This window comes from Carettochelys insculpta, chromosome 8 (genome assembly GCF_033958435.1).
Source record: "Carettochelys insculpta isolate YL-2023 chromosome 8, ASM3395843v1, whole genome shotgun sequence".
In the NCBI taxonomy this organism is placed as follows: domain Eukaryota; kingdom Metazoa; phylum Chordata; order Testudines; family Carettochelyidae; genus Carettochelys; species Carettochelys insculpta.
Window position 1 is genome coordinate 49555184 of NC_134144.1, and position 14582 is coordinate 49569765.

Consider the following 14582-nt stretch of genomic DNA (forward strand, 5'->3'; position numbering starts at 1 on the left):
CTCGGCTGCTGCCCATGCCGGGGTGGGAAGCGGCGGGCTGGCTCTATTTCCAGGAAGATCGGGGCCGCCGGCCTCCTGCAACAGTCATCGGGCACCCCGGGTCTCCCTTCCGGAGACCCATCGCGCCACCTGGTGCTGAGAGCTGGCCTTCAGGGGAAGCCTGCGGCGTCCTGCTCTCCAGAGCGGCAGTGCCCCTGGCTCGGCAGCCTCCTTAGCGCAGTTGGCAGCGCATCAGTCTCATAATCTGAAGGTCCTGAGATCGATGCTCAGAGGAGGCACCTGCTTTTTGTCGCCAGCCAGAGCCCTTGCTGCCGCCAACTCTCACGTCTGGCTGCCCTCGCCTTTGCCCGGGCCTCGCCACACGCCAGCCACAGGTGGAGCTCGGCCAGGGGCTCCGGCCACCTCTCCCTGATGGTCCAATGGTGAGGATTTGGCGTTTTCACCGCCACGGTCTGGGTTCGATTCCCAGTCAGGGAAGCGGGTGGCCGGCTTGCCCGTCTCTCAGCCGTGGCTCTTGCCAACCTTTGCCGTGCCTCTTTGACTTTCCCCCGCCCCCAGGGAAAGCTCTTTCTGCCGGCGGCACAGGCTTTTTTCGCCTTCCTCTTCTCCATTGGTGAGGGTGGCACGTGCTCAGTGCCCTGGCCCAACTTCTGTCCCTCGCCCCCAAGGAAAGCTGTCTCTCGCTTGCCCTTCTGCACACGTACCAGCGGGCAGGAACGTACTTCCGCAATGACTGGGGGCGGTAGCCTCCTGCAGGGAGAATCACCTGCCCTCTTGCCAGACGTCCACAGCCTGACTGCACTGCCCGCTCGTACGCGCTCGTTGGCACGTGAACTCAGCTGGGCCCTGGGCTCGGGGCAGGCCGCAGCTTCGTGGGCCACGCCTCCTTAGCGCTTCAGCAGCCTGCCACTCGCGGAAAGGGAAGGTCCAGAGCGCCACTCTCAGAACAGGCATCCGTTTTTGCTCTTACGGGGGAGAACCGTCGCTGCTTCGAGCTCACCCTCGCCTCTCCTCGCCGCACTGGGACTCGAGTGCCCCCCCAGCGCAAGTGGGCCTCTCTGGGAAAGGACCGTGCGGCTCAGTTGACGAAGAGGGTGGGGGAGGGCTGAGCCCTGCCCCCTCTGCGCCTGCTCTCCCAGGTGGTCCAATGGGCAGGATTTGGCGCTCTCACCGCCACGGTCTGGGTTCGATTCCCGGTCAGGGAAGCCTCCTGCTTTTGCTCAGTCGGCAGCCTGGCCTTGGCCCTCGTGCCAGGCTCAGAGCTGGCGGGCCTTTGGAGGCCGTCTTCTGCTTTCGCCTGCAACCTCCAGGCCCCCGCGTCTCTCTTCTGCCCTCTCCCTTTTGGGCCGTCCCACAGCTCCCTGCCTGCCACTTCTCCCAGCGGGGAGGGCGGCGGGCTCTTTCCCGCTTTTCCTTCTCAGCGCCGTGGCCTGACGTCTCTCGCCGCTCCAGGAAGGTTTCCTCTCGGCTGCTGCCCATGCCGGGGTGGGAAGCGGCGGGCTGGCTCTATTTCCAGGAAGATCGGGGCCGCCGGCCTCCTGCAACAGTCATCGGGCACCCCGGGTCTCCCTTCCGGAGACCCATCGCGCCACCTGGTGCTGAGAGCTGGCCTTCAGGGGAAGCCTGCGGCGTCCTGCTCTCCAGAGCGGCAGTGCCCCTGGCTCGGCAGCCTCCTTAGCGCAGTTGGCAGCGCATCAGTCTCATAATCTGAAGGTCCTGAGATCGATGCTCAGAGGAGGCACCTGCTTTTTGTCGCCAGCCAGAGCCCTTGCTGCCGCCAACTCTCACGTCTGGCTGCCCTCGCCTTTGCCCGGGCCTCGCCACACGCCAGCCACAGGTGGAGCTCGGCCAGGGGCTCCGGCCACCTCTCCCTGATGGTCCAATGGTGAGGATTTGGCGTTTTCACCGCCACGGTCTGGGTTCGATTCCCAGTCAGGGAAGCGGGTGGCCGGCTTGCCCGTCTCTCAGCCGTGGCTCTTGCCAACCTTTGCCGTGCCTCTTTGACTTTCCCCCGCCCCCAGGGAAAGCTCTTTCTGCCGGCGGCACAGGCTTTTTTCGCCTTCCTCTTCTCCATTGGTGAGGGTGGCACGTGCTCAGTGCCCTGGCCCAACTTCTGTCCCTCGCCCCCAAGGAAAGCTGTCTCTCGCTTGCCCTTCTGCACACGTACCAGCGGGCAGGAACGTACTTCCGCAATGACTGGGGGCGGTAGTCTCCTGCAGGGAGAATCACCTGCCCTCTTGCCAGACGTCCACAGCCTGACTGCACTGCCCGCTCGTACGCGCTCGTTGGCACGTGAACTCAGCTGGGCCCTGGGCTCGGGGCAGGCCGCAGCTTCGTGGGCCACGCCTCCTTAGCGCTTCAGCAGCCTGCCACTCGCGGAAAGGGAAGGTCCAGAGCGCCACTCTCAGAACAGGCATCCGTTTTTGCTCTTACGGGGGAGAACCGTCGCTGCTTCGAGCTCACCCTCGCCTCTCCTCGCCGCACTGGGACTCGAGTGCCCCCCCAGCGCAAGTGGGCCTCTCTGGGAAAGGACCGTGCGGCTCAGTTGACGAAGAGGGTGGGGGAGGGCTGAGCCCTGCCCCCCTGCGCCTGCTCTCCCTGGTGGTCCAATGGGCAGGATTTGGCGCTCTCACCGCCACGGTCTGGGTTCGATTCCCGGTCAGGGAAGCCTCCTGCTTTTGCTCAGTCGGCAGCCTGGCCTTGGCCCTCGTGCCAGGCTCAGAGCTGGCGGGCCTTTGGAGGCCGTCTTCTGCTTTCGCCTGCAACCTCCAGGCCCCCGCGTCTCTCTTCTGCCCTCTCCCTTTTGGGCCGTCCCACAGCTCCCTGCCTGCCACTTCTCCCAGCGGGGAGGGCGGCGGGCTCTTTCCCGCTTTTCCTTCTCAGCGCCGTGGCCTGACGTCTCTCGCCGCTCCAGGAAGGTTTCCTCTCGGCTGCTGCCCATGCCGGGGTGGGAAGCGGCGGGCTGGCTCTATTTCCAGGAAGATCGGGGCCGCCGGCCTCCTGCAACAGTCATCGGGCACCCCGGGTCTCCCTTCCGGAGACCCATCGCGCCACCTGGTGCTGAGAGCTGGCCTTCAGGGGAAGCCTGCGGCGTCCTGCTCTCCAGAGCGGCAGTGCCCCTGGCTCGGCAGCCTCCTTAGCGCAGTTGGCAGCGCATCAGTCTCATAATCTGAAGGTCCTGAGATCGATGCTCAGAGGAGGCACCTGCTTTTTGTCGCCAGCCAGAGCCCTTGCTGCCGCCAACTCTCACGTCTGGCTGCCCTCGCCTTTGCCCGGGCCTCGCCACACGCCAGCCACAGGTGGAGCTCGGCCAGGGGCTCCGGCCACCTCTCCCTGATGGTCCAATGGTGAGGATTTGGCGTTTTCACCGCCACGGTCTGGGTTCGATTCCCAGTCAGGGAAGCGGGTGGCCGGCTTGCCCGTCTCTCAGCCGTGGCTCTTGCCAACCTTTGCCGTGCCTCTTTGACTTTCCCCCGCCCCCAGGGAAAGCTCTTTCTGCCGGCGGCACAGGCTTTTTTCGCCTTCCTCTTCTCCATTGGTGAGGGTGGCACGTGCTCAGTGCCCTGGCCCAACTTCTGTCCCTCGCCCCCAAGGAAAGCTGTCTCTCGCTTGCCCTTCTGCACACGTACCAGCGGGCAGGAACGTACTTCCGCAATGACTGGGGGCGGTAGCCTCCTGCAGGGAGAATCACCTGCCCTCTTGCCAGACGTCCACAGCCTGACTGCACTGCCCGCTCGTACGCGCTCGTTGGCACGTGAACTCAGCTGGGCCCTGGGCTCGGGGCAGGCCGCAGCTTCGTGGGCCACGCCTCCTTAGCGCTTCAGCAGCCTGCCACTCGCGGAAAGGGAAGGTCCAGAGCGCCACTCTCAGAACAGGCATCCGTTTTTGCTCTTACGGGGGAGAACCGTCGCTGCTTCGAGCTCACCCTCGCCTCTCCTCGCCGCACTGGGACTCGAGTGCCCCCCCAGCGCAAGTGGGCCTCTCTGGGAAAGGACCGTGCGGCTCAGTTGACGAAGAGGGTGGGGGAGGGCTGAGCCCTGCCCGCCTGCGCCTGCTCTCCCTGGTGGTCCAATGGGCAGGATTTGGCGCTCTCACCGCCACGGTCTGGGTTCGATTCCCGGTCAGGGAAGCCTCCTGCTTTTGCTCAGTCGGCAGCCTGGCCTTGGCCCTCGTGCCAGGCTCAGAGCTGGCGGGCCTTTGGAGGCCGTCTTCTGCTTTCGCCTGCAACCTCCAGGCCCCCGCGTCTCTCTTCTGCCCTCTCCCTTTTGGGCCGTCCCACAGCTCCCTGCCTGCCACTTCTCCCAGCGGGGAGGGCGGCGGGCTCTTTCCCGCTTTTCCTTCTCAGCGCCGTGGCCTGACGTCTCTCGCCGCTCCAGGAAGGTTTCCTCTCGGCTGCTGCCCATGCCGGGGTGGGAAGCGGCGGGCTGGCTCTATTTCCAGGAAGATCGGGGCCGCCGGCCTCCTGCAACAGTCATCGGGCACCCCGGGTCTCCCTTCCGGAGACCCATCGCGCCACCTGGTGCTGAGAGCTGGCCTTCAGGGGAAGCCTGCGGCGTCCTGCTCTCCAGAGCGGCAGTGCCCCTGGCTCGGCAGCCTCCTTAGCGCAGTTGGCAGCGCATCAGTCTCATAATCTGAAGGTCCTGAGATCGATGCTCAGAGGAGGCACCTGCTTTTTGTCGCCAGCCAGAGCCCTTGCTGCCGCCAACTCTCACGTCTGGCTGCCCTCGCCTTTGCCCGGGCCTCGCCACACGCCAGCCACAGGTGGAGCTCGGCCAGGGGCTCCGGCCACCTCTCCCTGATGGTCCAATGGTGAGGATTTGGCGTTTTCACCGCCACGGTCTGGGTTCGATTCCCAGTCAGGGAAGCGGGTGGCCGGCTTGCCCGTCTCTCAGCCGTGGCTCTTGCCAACCTTTGCCGTGCCTCTTTGACTTTCCCCCGCCCCCAGGGAAAGCTCTTTCTGCCGGCGGCACAGGCTTTTTTCGCCTTCCTCTTCTCCATTGGTGAGGGTGGCACGTGCTCAGTGCCCTGGCCCAACTTCTGTCCCTCGCCCCCAAGGAAAGCTGTCTCTCGCTTGCCCTTCTGCACACGTACCAGCGGGCAGGAACGTACTTCCGCAATGACTGGGGGCGGTAGCCTCCTGCAGGGAGAATCACCTGCCCTCTTGCCAGACGTCCACAGCCTGACTGCACTGCCCGCTCGTACGCGCTCGTTGGCACGTGAACTCAGCTGGGCCCTGGGCTCGGGGCAGGCCGCAGCTTCGTGGGCCACGCCTCCTTAGCGCTTCAGCAGCCTGCCACTCGCGGAAAGGGAAGGTCCAGAGCGCCACTCTCAGAACAGGCATCCGTTTTTGCTCTTACGGGGGAGAACCGTCGCTGCTTCGAGCTCACCCTCGCCTCTCCTCGCCGCACTGGGACTCGAGTGCCCCCCCAGCGCAAGTGGGCCTCTCTGGGAAAGGACCGTGCGGCTCAGTTGACGAAGAGGGTGGGGGAGGGCTGAGCCCTGCCCCCCTGCGCCTGCTCTCCCTGGTGGTCCAATGGGCAGGATTTGGCGCTCTCACCGCCACGGTCTGGGTTCGATTCCCGGTCAGGGAAGCCTCCTGCTTTTGCTCAGTCGGCAGCCTGGCCTTGGCCCTCGTGCCAGGCTCAGAGCTGGCGGGCCTTTGGAGGCCGTCTTCTGCTTTCGCCTGCAACCTCCAGGCCCCCGCGTCTCTCTTCTGCCCTCTCCCTTTTGGGCCGTCCCACAGCTCCCTGCCTGCCACTTCTCCCAGCGGGGAGGGCGGCGGGCTCTTTCCCGCTTTTCCTTCTCAGCGCCGTGGCCTGACGTCTCTCGCCGCTCCAGGAAGGTTTCCTCTCGGCTGCTGCCCATGCCGGGGTGGGAAGCGGCGGGCTGGCTCTATTTCCAGGAAGATCGGGGCCGCCGGCCTCCTGCAACAGTCATCGGGCACCCCGGGTCTCCCTTCCGGAGACCCATCGCGCCACCTGGTGCTGAGAGCTGGCCTTCAGGGGAAGCCTGCGGCGTCCTGCTCTCCAGAGCGGCAGTGCCCCTGGCTCGGCAGCCTCCTTAGCGCAGTTGGCAGCGCATCAGTCTCATAATCTGAAGGTCCTGAGATCGATGCTCAGAGGAGGCACCTGCTTTTTGTCGCCAGCCAGAGCCCTTGCTGCCGCCAACTCTCACGTCTGGCTGCCCTCGCCTTTGCCCGGGCCTCGCCACACGCCAGCCACAGGTGGAGCTCGGCCAGGGGCTCCGGCCACCTCTCCCTGATGGTCCAATGGTGAGGATTTGGCGTTTTCACCGCCACGGTCTGGGTTCGATTCCCAGTCAGGGAAGCGGGTGGCCGGCTTGCCCGTCTCTCAGCCGTGGCTCTTGCCAACCTTTGCCGTGCCTCTTTGACTTTCCCCCGCCCCCAGGGAAAGCTCTTTCTGCCGGCGGCACAGGCTTTTTTCGCCTTCCTCTTCTCCATTGGTGAGGGTGGCACGTGCTCAGTGCCCTGGCCCAACTTCTGTCCCTCGCCCCCAAGGAAAGCTGTCTCTCGCTTGCCCTTCTGCACACGTACCAGCGGGCAGGAACGTACTTCCGCAATGACTGGGGGCGGTAGCCTCCTGCAGGGAGAATCACCTGCCCTCTTGCCAGACGTCCACAGCCTGACTGCACTGCCCGCTCGTACGCGCTCGTTGGCACGTGAACTCAGCTGGGCCCTGGGCTCGGGGCAGGCCGCAGCTTCGTGGGCCACGCCTCCTTAGCGCTTCAGCAGCCTGCCACTCGCGGAAAGGGAAGGTCCAGAGCGCCACTCTCAGAACAGGCATCCGTTTTTGCTCTTACGGGGGAGAACCGTCGCTGCTTCGAGCTCACCCTCGCCTCTCCTCGCCGCACTGGGACTCGAGTGCCCCCCCAGCGCAAGTGGGCCTCTCTGGGAAAGGACCGTGCGGCTCAGTTGACGAAGAGGGTGGGGGAGGGCTGAGCCCTGCCCCCTCTGCGCCTGCTCTCCCAGGTGGTCCAATGGGCAGGATTTGGCGCTCTCACCGCCACGGTCTGGGTTCGATTCCCGGTCAGGGAAGCCTCCTGCTTTTGCTCAGTCGGCAGCCTGGCCTTGGCCCTCGTGCCAGGCTCAGAGCTGGCGGGCCTTTGGAGGCCGTCTTCTGCTTTCGCCTGCAACCTCCAGGCCCCCGCGTCTCTCTTCTGCCCTCTCCCTTTTGGGCCGTCCCACAGCTCCCTGCCTGCCACTTCTCCCAGCGGGGAGGGCGGCGGGCTCTTTCCCGCTTTTCCTTCTCAGCGCCGTGGCCTGACGTCTCTCGCCGCTCCAGGAAGGTTTCCTCTCGGCTGCTGCCCATGCCGGGGTGGGAAGCGGCGGGCTGGCTCTATTTCCAGGAAGATCGGGGCCGCCGGCCTCCTGCAACAGTCATCGGGCACCCCGGGTCTCCCTTCCGGAGACCCATCGCGCCACCTGGTGCTGAGAGCTGGCCTTCAGGGGAAGCCTGCGGCGTCCTGCTCTCCAGAGCGGCAGTGCCCCTGGCTCGGCAGCCTCCTTAGCGCAGTTGGCAGCGCATCAGTCTCATAATCTGAAGGTCCTGAGATCGATGCTCAGAGGAGGCACCTGCTTTTTGTCGCCAGCCAGAGCCCTTGCTGCCGCCAACTCTCACGTCTGGCTGCCCTCGCCTTTGCCCGGGCCTCGCCACACGCCAGCCACAGGTGGAGCTCGGCCAGGGGCTCCGGCCACCTCTCCCTGATGGTCCAATGGTGAGGATTTGGCGTTTTCACCGCCACGGTCTGGGTTCGATTCCCAGTCAGGGAAGCGGGTGGCCGGCTTGCCCGTCTCTCAGCCGTGGCTCTTGCCAACCTTTGCCGTGCCTCTTTGACTTTCCCCCGCCCCCAGGGAAAGCTCTTTCTGCCGGCGGCACAGGCTTTTTTCGCCTTCCTCTTCTCCATTGGTGAGGGTGGCACGTGCTCAGTGCCCTGGCCCAACTTCTGTCCCTCGCCCCCAAGGAAAGCTGTCTCTCGCTTGCCCTTCTGCACACGTACCAGCGGGCAGGAACGTACTTCCGCAATGACTGGGGGCGGTAGCCTCCTGCAGGGAGAATCACCTGCCCTCTTGCCAGACGTCCACAGCCTGACTGCACTGCCCGCTCGTACGCGCTCGTTGGCACGTGAACTCAGCTGGGCCCTGGGCTCGGGGCAGGCCGCAGCTTCGTGGGCCACGCCTCCTTAGCGCTTCAGCAGCCTGCCACTCGCGGAAAGGGAAGGTCCAGAGCGCCACTCTCAGAACAGGCATCCGTTTTTGCTCTTACGGGGGAGAACCGTCGCTGCTTCGAGCTCACCCTCGCCTCTCCTCGCCGCACTGGGACTCGAGTGCCCCCCCAGCGCAAGTGGGCCTCTCTGGGAAAGGACCGTGCGGCTCAGTTGACGAAGAGGGTGGGGGAGGGCTGAGCCCTGCCCCCTCTGCGCCTGCTCTCCCAGGTGGTCCAATGGGCAGGATTTGGCGCTCTCACCGCCACGGTCTGGGTTCGATTCCCGGTCAGGGAAGCCTCCTGCTTTTGCTCAGTCGGCAGCCTGGCCTTGGCCCTCGTGCCAGGCTCAGAGCTGGCGGGCCTTTGGAGGCCGTCTTCTGCTTTCGCCTGCAACCTCCAGGCCCCCGCGTCTCTCTTCTGCCCTCTCCCTTTTGGGCCGTCCCACAGCTCCCTGCCTGCCACTTCTCCCAGCGGGGAGGGCGGCGGGCTCTTTCCCGCTTTTCCTTCTCAGCGCCGTGGCCTGACGTCTCTCGCCGCTCCAGGAAGGTTTCCTCTCGGCTGCTGCCCATGCCGGGGTGGGAAGCGGCGGGCTGGCTCTATTTCCAGGAAGATCGGGGCCGCCGGCCTCCTGCAACAGTCATCGGGCACCCCGGGTCTCCCTTCCGGAGACCCATCGCGCCACCTGGTGCTGAGAGCTGGCCTTCAGGGGAAGCCTGCGGCGTCCTGCTCTCCAGAGCGGCAGTGCCCCTGGCTCGGCAGCCTCCTTAGCGCAGTTGGCAGCGCATCAGTCTCATAATCTGAAGGTCCTGAGATCGATGCTCAGAGGAGGCACCTGCTTTTTGTCGCCAGCCAGAGCCCTTGCTGCCGCCAACTCTCACGTCTGGCTGCCCTCGCCTTTGCCCGGGCCTCGCCACACGCCAGCCACAGGTGGAGCTCGGCCAGGGGCTCCGGCCACCTCTCCCTGATGGTCCAATGGTGAGGATTTGGCGTTTTCACCGCCACGGTCTGGGTTCGATTCCCAGTCAGGGAAGCGGGTGGCCGGCTTGCCCGTCTCTCAGCCGTGGCTCTTGCCAACCTTTGCCGTGCCTCTTTGACTTTCCCCCGCCCCCAGGGAAAGCTCTTTCTGCCGGCGGCACAGGCTTTTTTCGCCTTCCTCTTCTCCATTGGTGAGGGTGGCACGTGCTCAGTGCCCTGGCCCAACTTCTGTCCCTCGCCCCCAAGGAAAGCTGTCTCTCGCTTGCCCTTCTGCACACGTACCAGCGGGCAGGAACGTACTTCCGCAATGACTGGGGGCGGTAGCCTCCTGCAGGGAGAATCACCTGCCCTCTTGCCAGACGTCCACAGCCTGACTGCACTGCCCGCTCGTACGCGCTCGTTGGCACGTGAACTCAGCTGGGCCCTGGGCTCGGGGCAGGCCGCAGCTTCGTGGGCCACGCCTCCTTAGCGCTTCAGCAGCCTGCCACTCGCGGAAAGGGAAGGTCCAGAGCGCCACTCTCAGAACAGGCATCCGTTTTTGCTCTTACGGGGGAGAACCGTCGCTGCTTCGAGCTCACCCTCGCCTCTCCTCGCCGCACTGGGACTCGAGTGCCCCCCCAGCGCAAGTGGGCCTCTCTGGGAAAGGACCGTGCGGCTCAGTTGACGAAGAGGGTGGGGGAGGGCTGAGCCCTGCCCCCCTGCGCCTGCTCTCCCTGGTGGTCCAATGGGCAGGATTTGGCGCTCTCACCGCCACGGTCTGGGTTCGATTCCCGGTCAGGGAAGCCTCCTGCTTTTGCTCAGTCGGCAGCCTGGCCTTGGCCCTCGTGCCAGGCTCAGAGCTGGCGGGCCTTTGGAGGCCGTCTTCTGCTTTCGCCTGCAACCTCCAGGCCCCCGCGTCTCTCTTCTGCCCTCTCCCTTTTGGGCCGTCCCACAGCTCCCTGCCTGCCACTTCTCCCAGCGGGGAGGGCGGCGGGCTCTTTCCCGCTTTTCCTTCTCAGCGCCGTGGCCTGACGTCTCTCGCCGCTCCAGGAAGGTTTCCTCTCGGCTGCTGCCCATGCCGGGGTGGGAAGCGGCGGGCTGGCTCTATTTCCAGGAAGATCGGGGCCGCCGGCCTCCTGCAACAGTCATCGGGCACCCCGGGTCTCCCTTCCGGAGACCCATCGCGCCACCTGGTGCTGAGAGCTGGCCTTCAGGGGAAGCCTGCGGCGTCCTGCTCTCCAGAGCGGCAGTGCCCCTGGCTCGGCAGCCTCCTTAGCGCAGTTGGCAGCGCATCAGTCTCATAATCTGAAGGTCCTGAGATCGATGCTCAGAGGAGGCACCTGCTTTTTGTCGCCAGCCAGAGCCCTTGCTGCCGCCAACTCTCACGTCTGGCTGCCCTCGCCTTTGCCCGGGCCTCGCCACACGCCAGCCACAGGTGGAGCTCGGCCAGGGGCTCCGGCCACCTCTCCCTGATGGTCCAATGGTGAGGATTTGGCGTTTTCACCGCCACGGTCTGGGTTCGATTCCCAGTCAGGGAAGCGGGTGGCCGGCTTGCCCGTCTCTCAGCCGTGGCTCTTGCCAACCTTTGCCGTGCCTCTTTGACTTTCCCCCGCCCCCAGGGAAAGCTCTTTCTGCCGGCGGCACAGGCTTTTTTCGCCTTCCTCTTCTCCATTGGTGAGGGTGGCACGTGCTCAGTGCCCTGGCCCAACTTCTGTCCCTCGCCCCCAAGGAAAGCTGTCTCTCGCTTGCCCTTCTGCACACGTACCAGCGGGCAGGAACGTACTTCCGCAATGACTGGGGGCGGTAGCCTCCTGCAGGGAGAATCACCTGCCCTCTTGCCAGACGTCCACAGCCTGACTGCACTGCCCGCTCGTACGCGCTCGTTGGCACGTGAACTCAGCTGGGCCCTGGGCTCGGGGCAGGCCGCAGCTTCGTGGGCCACGCCTCCTTAGCGCTTCAGCAGCCTGCCACTCGCGGAAAGGGAAGGTCCAGAGCGCCACTCTCAGAACAGGCATCCGTTTTTGCTCTTACGGGGGAGAACCGTCGCTGCTTCGAGCTCACCCTCGCCTCTCCTCGCCGCACTGGGACTCGAGTGCCCCCCCAGCGCAAGTGGGCCTCTCTGGGAAAGGACCGTGCGGCTCAGTTGACGAAGAGGGTGGGGGAGGGCTGAGCCCTGCCCCCCCTGCGCCTGCTCTCCCTGGTGGTCCAATGGGCAGGATTTGGCGCTCTCACCGCCACGGTCTGGGTTCGATTCCCGGTCAGGGAAGCCTCCTGCTTTTGCTCAGTCGGCAGCCTGGCCTTGGCCCTCGTGCCAGGCTCAGAGCTGGCGGGCCTTTGGAGGCCGTCTTCTGCTTTCGCCTGCAACCTCCAGGCCCCCGCGTCTCTCTTCTGCCCTCTCCCTTTTGGGCCGTCCCACAGCTCCCTGCCTGCCACTTCTCCCAGCGGGGAGGGCGGCGGGCTCTTTCCCGCTTTTCCTTCTCAGCGCCGTGGCCTGACGTCTCTCGCCGCTCCAGGAAGGTTTCCTCTCGGCTGCTGCCCATGCCGGGGTGGGAAGCGGCGGGCTGGCTCTATTTCCAGGAAGATCGGGGCCGCCGGCCTCCTGCAACAGTCATCGGGCACCCCGGGTCTCCCTTCCGGAGACCCATCGCGCCACCTGGTGCTGAGAGCTGGCCTTCAGGGGAAGCCTGCGGCGTCCTGCTCTCCAGAGCGGCAGTGCCCCTGGCTCGGCAGCCTCCTTAGCGCAGTTGGCAGCGCATCAGTCTCATAATCTGAAGGTCCTGAGATCGATGCTCAGAGGAGGCACCTGCTTTTTGTCGCCAGCCAGAGCCCTTGCTGCCGCCAACTCTCACGTCTGGCTGCCCTCGCCTTTGCCCGGGCCTCGCCACACGCCAGCCACAGGTGGAGCTCGGCCAGGGGCTCCGGCCACCTCTCCCTGATGGTCCAATGGTGAGGATTTGGCGTTTTCACCGCCACGGTCTGGGTTCGATTCCCAGTCAGGGAAGCGGGTGGCCGGCTTGCCCGTCTCTCAGCCGTGGCTCTTGCCAACCTTTGCCGTGCCTCTTTGACTTTCCCCCGCCCCCAGGGAAAGCTCTTTCTGCCGGCGGCACAGGCTTTTTTCGCCTTCCTCTTCTCCATTGGTGAGGGTGGCACGTGCTCAGTGCCCTGGCCCAACTTCTGTCCCTCGCCCCCAAGGAAAGCTGTCTCTCGCTTGCCCTTCTGCACACGTACCAGCGGGCAGGAACGTACTTCCGCAATGACTGGGGGCGGTAGCCTCCTGCAGGGAGAATCACCTGCCCTCTTGCCAGACGTCCACAGCCTGACTGCACTGCCCGCTCGTACGCGCTCGTTGGCACGTGAACTCAGCTGGGCCCTGGGCTCGGGGCAGGCCGCAGCTTCGTGGGCCACGCCTCCTTAGCGCTTCAGCAGCCTGCCACTCGCGGAAAGGGAAGGTCCAGAGCGCCACTCTCAGAACAGGCATCCGTTTTTGCTCTTACGGGGGAGAACCGTCGCTGCTTCGAGCTCACCCTCGCCTCTCCTCGCCGCACTGGGACTCGAGTGCCCCCCCAGCGCAAGTGGGCCTCTCTGGGAAAGGACCGTGCGGCTCAGTTGACGAAGAGGGTGGGGGAGGGCTGAGCCCTGCCCCCCTGCGCCTGCTCTCCCTGGTGGTCCAATGGGCAGGATTTGGCGCTCTCACCGCCACGGTCTGGGTTCGATTCCCGGTCAGGGAAGCCTCCTGCTTTTGCTCAGTCGGCAGCCTGGCCTTGGCCCTCGTGCCAGGCTCAGAGCTGGCGGGCCTTTGGAGGCCGTCTTCTGCTTTCGCCTGCAACCTCCAGGCCCCCGCGTCTCTCTTCTGCCCTCTCCCTTTTGGGCCGTCCCACAGCTCCCTGCCTGCCACTTCTCCCAGCGGGGAGGGCGGCGGGCTCTTTCCCGCTTTTCCTTCTCAGCGCCGTGGCCTGACGTCTCTCGCCGCTCCAGGAAGGTTTCCTCTCGGCTGCTGCCCATGCCGGGGTGGGAAGCGGCGGGCTGGCTCTATTTCCAGGAAGATCGGGGCCGCCGGCCTCCTGCAACAGTCATCGGGCACCCCGGGTCTCCCTTCCGGAGACCCATCGCGCCACCTGGTGCTGAGAGCTGGCCTTCAGGGGAAGCCTGCGGCGTCCTGCTCTCCAGAGCGGCAGTGCCCCCGGCTCGGCAGCCTCCTTAGCGCAGTTGGCAGCGCATCAGTCTCATAATCTGAAGGTCCTGAGATCGATGCTCAGAGGAGGCACCTGCTTTTTGTCGCCAGCCAGAGCCCTTGCTGCCGCCAACTCTCACGTCTGGCTGCCCTCGCCTTTGCCCGGGCCTCGCCACACGCCAGCCACAGGTGGAGCTCGGCCAGGGGCTCTGGCCACCTCTCCCTGATGGTCCAATGGTGAGGATTTGGCGTTTTCACCGCCACGGTCTGGGTTCGATTCCCAGTCAGGGAAGCGGGTGGCCGGCTTGCCCGTCTCTCAGCCGTGGCTCTTGCCAACCTTTGCCGTGCCTCTTTGACTTTCCCCCGCCCCCAGGGAAAGCTCTTTCTGCCGGCGGCACAGGCTTTTTTCGCCTTCCTCTTCTCCATTGGTGAGGGTGGCACGTGCTCAGTGCCCTGGCCCAACTTCTGTCCCTCGCCCCCAAGGAAAGCTGTCTCTCGCTTGCCCTTCTGCACACGTACCAGCGGGCAGGAACGTACTTCCGCAATGACTGGGGGCGGTAGCCTCCTGCAGGGAGAATCACCTGCCCTCTTGCCAGACGTCCACAGCCTGACTGCACTGCCCGCTCGTACGCGCTCGTTGGCACGTGAACTCAGCTGGGCCCTGGGCTCGGGGCAGGCCGCAGCTTCGTGGGCCACGCCTCCTTAGCGCTTCAGCAGCCTGCCACTCGCGGAAAGGGAAGGTCCAGAGCGCCACTCTCAGAACAGGCATCCGTTTTTGCTCTTACGGGGGAGAACCGTCGCTGCTTCGAGCTCACCCTCGCCTCTCCTCGCCGCACTGGGACTCGAGTGCCCCCCCAGCGCAAGTGGGCCTCTCTGGGAAAGGACCGTGCGGCTCAGTTGACGAAGAGGGTGGGGGAGGGCTGAGCCCTGCCCCCCTGCGCCTGCTCTCCCTGGTGGTCCAATGGGCAGGATTTGGCGCTCTCACCGCCACGGTCTGGGTTCGATTCCCGGTCAGGGAAGCCTCCTGCTTTTGCTCAGTCGGCAGCCTGGCCTTGGCCCTCGTGCCAGGCTCAGAGCTGGCGGGCCTTTGGAGGCCGTCTTCTGCTTTCGCCTGCAACCTCCAGGCCCCCGCGTCTCTCTTCTGCCCTCTCCCTTTTGGGCCGTCCCACAGCTCCCTGCCTGCCACTTCTCCCAGCGGGGAGGGCGGCGGGCTCTTTCCCGCTTTTCCTTCTCAG

At 65.4% G+C, this 14582-nt stretch overlaps 27 non-coding genes across 27 annotated transcripts; all 27 read left to right on the plus strand.

Moving 5' to 3' along the window:
• Positions 1-205: 205 nt before the first annotated feature.
• Positions 206-278, plus strand: TRNAM-CAU (transfer RNA methionine (anticodon CAU)). Its single transcript has one exon. It is a non-coding gene; the product is annotated as a tRNA-Met (tRNA).
• Positions 279-405: 127 nt separating this feature from the next.
• On the plus strand, positions 406-477 carry TRNAE-UUC (transfer RNA glutamic acid (anticodon UUC)). The gene has a single exon. It is a non-coding gene; the product is annotated as a tRNA-Glu (tRNA).
• A 1191-nt stretch (positions 478-1668) lies between these two features.
• Positions 1669-1741, plus strand: TRNAM-CAU (transfer RNA methionine (anticodon CAU)). The gene has a single exon. It is a non-coding gene; the product is annotated as a tRNA-Met (tRNA).
• Positions 1742-1868: 127 nt separating this feature from the next.
• On the plus strand, positions 1869-1940 carry TRNAE-UUC (transfer RNA glutamic acid (anticodon UUC)). The gene has a single exon. It is a non-coding gene; the product is annotated as a tRNA-Glu (tRNA).
• Positions 1941-2595: 655 nt separating this feature from the next.
• On the plus strand, positions 2596-2667 carry TRNAE-CUC (transfer RNA glutamic acid (anticodon CUC)). Its single transcript has one exon. It is a non-coding gene; the product is annotated as a tRNA-Glu (tRNA).
• Positions 2668-3130: 463 nt separating this feature from the next.
• TRNAM-CAU (transfer RNA methionine (anticodon CAU)) lies at positions 3131-3203 on the plus strand. The gene has a single exon. It is a non-coding gene; the product is annotated as a tRNA-Met (tRNA).
• A 127-nt stretch (positions 3204-3330) lies between these two features.
• TRNAE-UUC (transfer RNA glutamic acid (anticodon UUC)) lies at positions 3331-3402 on the plus strand. The gene has a single exon. It is a non-coding gene; the product is annotated as a tRNA-Glu (tRNA).
• Positions 3403-4057: 655 nt separating this feature from the next.
• TRNAE-CUC (transfer RNA glutamic acid (anticodon CUC)) lies at positions 4058-4129 on the plus strand. The gene has a single exon. It is a non-coding gene; the product is annotated as a tRNA-Glu (tRNA).
• Positions 4130-4592: 463 nt separating this feature from the next.
• TRNAM-CAU (transfer RNA methionine (anticodon CAU)) lies at positions 4593-4665 on the plus strand. Its single transcript has one exon. It is a non-coding gene; the product is annotated as a tRNA-Met (tRNA).
• A 127-nt stretch (positions 4666-4792) lies between these two features.
• On the plus strand, positions 4793-4864 carry TRNAE-UUC (transfer RNA glutamic acid (anticodon UUC)). Its single transcript has one exon. It is a non-coding gene; the product is annotated as a tRNA-Glu (tRNA).
• A 655-nt stretch (positions 4865-5519) lies between these two features.
• On the plus strand, positions 5520-5591 carry TRNAE-CUC (transfer RNA glutamic acid (anticodon CUC)). Its single transcript has one exon. It is a non-coding gene; the product is annotated as a tRNA-Glu (tRNA).
• A 463-nt stretch (positions 5592-6054) lies between these two features.
• On the plus strand, positions 6055-6127 carry TRNAM-CAU (transfer RNA methionine (anticodon CAU)). Its single transcript has one exon. It is a non-coding gene; the product is annotated as a tRNA-Met (tRNA).
• Positions 6128-6254: 127 nt separating this feature from the next.
• On the plus strand, positions 6255-6326 carry TRNAE-UUC (transfer RNA glutamic acid (anticodon UUC)). The gene has a single exon. It is a non-coding gene; the product is annotated as a tRNA-Glu (tRNA).
• Positions 6327-7517: 1191 nt separating this feature from the next.
• On the plus strand, positions 7518-7590 carry TRNAM-CAU (transfer RNA methionine (anticodon CAU)). Its single transcript has one exon. It is a non-coding gene; the product is annotated as a tRNA-Met (tRNA).
• Positions 7591-7717: 127 nt separating this feature from the next.
• On the plus strand, positions 7718-7789 carry TRNAE-UUC (transfer RNA glutamic acid (anticodon UUC)). Its single transcript has one exon. It is a non-coding gene; the product is annotated as a tRNA-Glu (tRNA).
• Positions 7790-8980: 1191 nt separating this feature from the next.
• TRNAM-CAU (transfer RNA methionine (anticodon CAU)) lies at positions 8981-9053 on the plus strand. The gene has a single exon. It is a non-coding gene; the product is annotated as a tRNA-Met (tRNA).
• Positions 9054-9180: 127 nt separating this feature from the next.
• TRNAE-UUC (transfer RNA glutamic acid (anticodon UUC)) lies at positions 9181-9252 on the plus strand. Its single transcript has one exon. It is a non-coding gene; the product is annotated as a tRNA-Glu (tRNA).
• A 655-nt stretch (positions 9253-9907) lies between these two features.
• TRNAE-CUC (transfer RNA glutamic acid (anticodon CUC)) lies at positions 9908-9979 on the plus strand. The gene has a single exon. It is a non-coding gene; the product is annotated as a tRNA-Glu (tRNA).
• Positions 9980-10442: 463 nt separating this feature from the next.
• TRNAM-CAU (transfer RNA methionine (anticodon CAU)) lies at positions 10443-10515 on the plus strand. Its single transcript has one exon. It is a non-coding gene; the product is annotated as a tRNA-Met (tRNA).
• A 127-nt stretch (positions 10516-10642) lies between these two features.
• Positions 10643-10714, plus strand: TRNAE-UUC (transfer RNA glutamic acid (anticodon UUC)). The gene has a single exon. It is a non-coding gene; the product is annotated as a tRNA-Glu (tRNA).
• Positions 10715-11370: 656 nt separating this feature from the next.
• TRNAE-CUC (transfer RNA glutamic acid (anticodon CUC)) lies at positions 11371-11442 on the plus strand. Its single transcript has one exon. It is a non-coding gene; the product is annotated as a tRNA-Glu (tRNA).
• Positions 11443-11905: 463 nt separating this feature from the next.
• TRNAM-CAU (transfer RNA methionine (anticodon CAU)) lies at positions 11906-11978 on the plus strand. Its single transcript has one exon. It is a non-coding gene; the product is annotated as a tRNA-Met (tRNA).
• Positions 11979-12105: 127 nt separating this feature from the next.
• Positions 12106-12177, plus strand: TRNAE-UUC (transfer RNA glutamic acid (anticodon UUC)). The gene has a single exon. It is a non-coding gene; the product is annotated as a tRNA-Glu (tRNA).
• Positions 12178-12832: 655 nt separating this feature from the next.
• On the plus strand, positions 12833-12904 carry TRNAE-CUC (transfer RNA glutamic acid (anticodon CUC)). The gene has a single exon. It is a non-coding gene; the product is annotated as a tRNA-Glu (tRNA).
• Positions 12905-13367: 463 nt separating this feature from the next.
• On the plus strand, positions 13368-13440 carry TRNAM-CAU (transfer RNA methionine (anticodon CAU)). The gene has a single exon. It is a non-coding gene; the product is annotated as a tRNA-Met (tRNA).
• A 127-nt stretch (positions 13441-13567) lies between these two features.
• Positions 13568-13639, plus strand: TRNAE-UUC (transfer RNA glutamic acid (anticodon UUC)). Its single transcript has one exon. It is a non-coding gene; the product is annotated as a tRNA-Glu (tRNA).
• Positions 13640-14294: 655 nt separating this feature from the next.
• Positions 14295-14366, plus strand: TRNAE-CUC (transfer RNA glutamic acid (anticodon CUC)). The gene has a single exon. It is a non-coding gene; the product is annotated as a tRNA-Glu (tRNA).
• Positions 14367-14582: the final 216 nt, after the last annotated feature.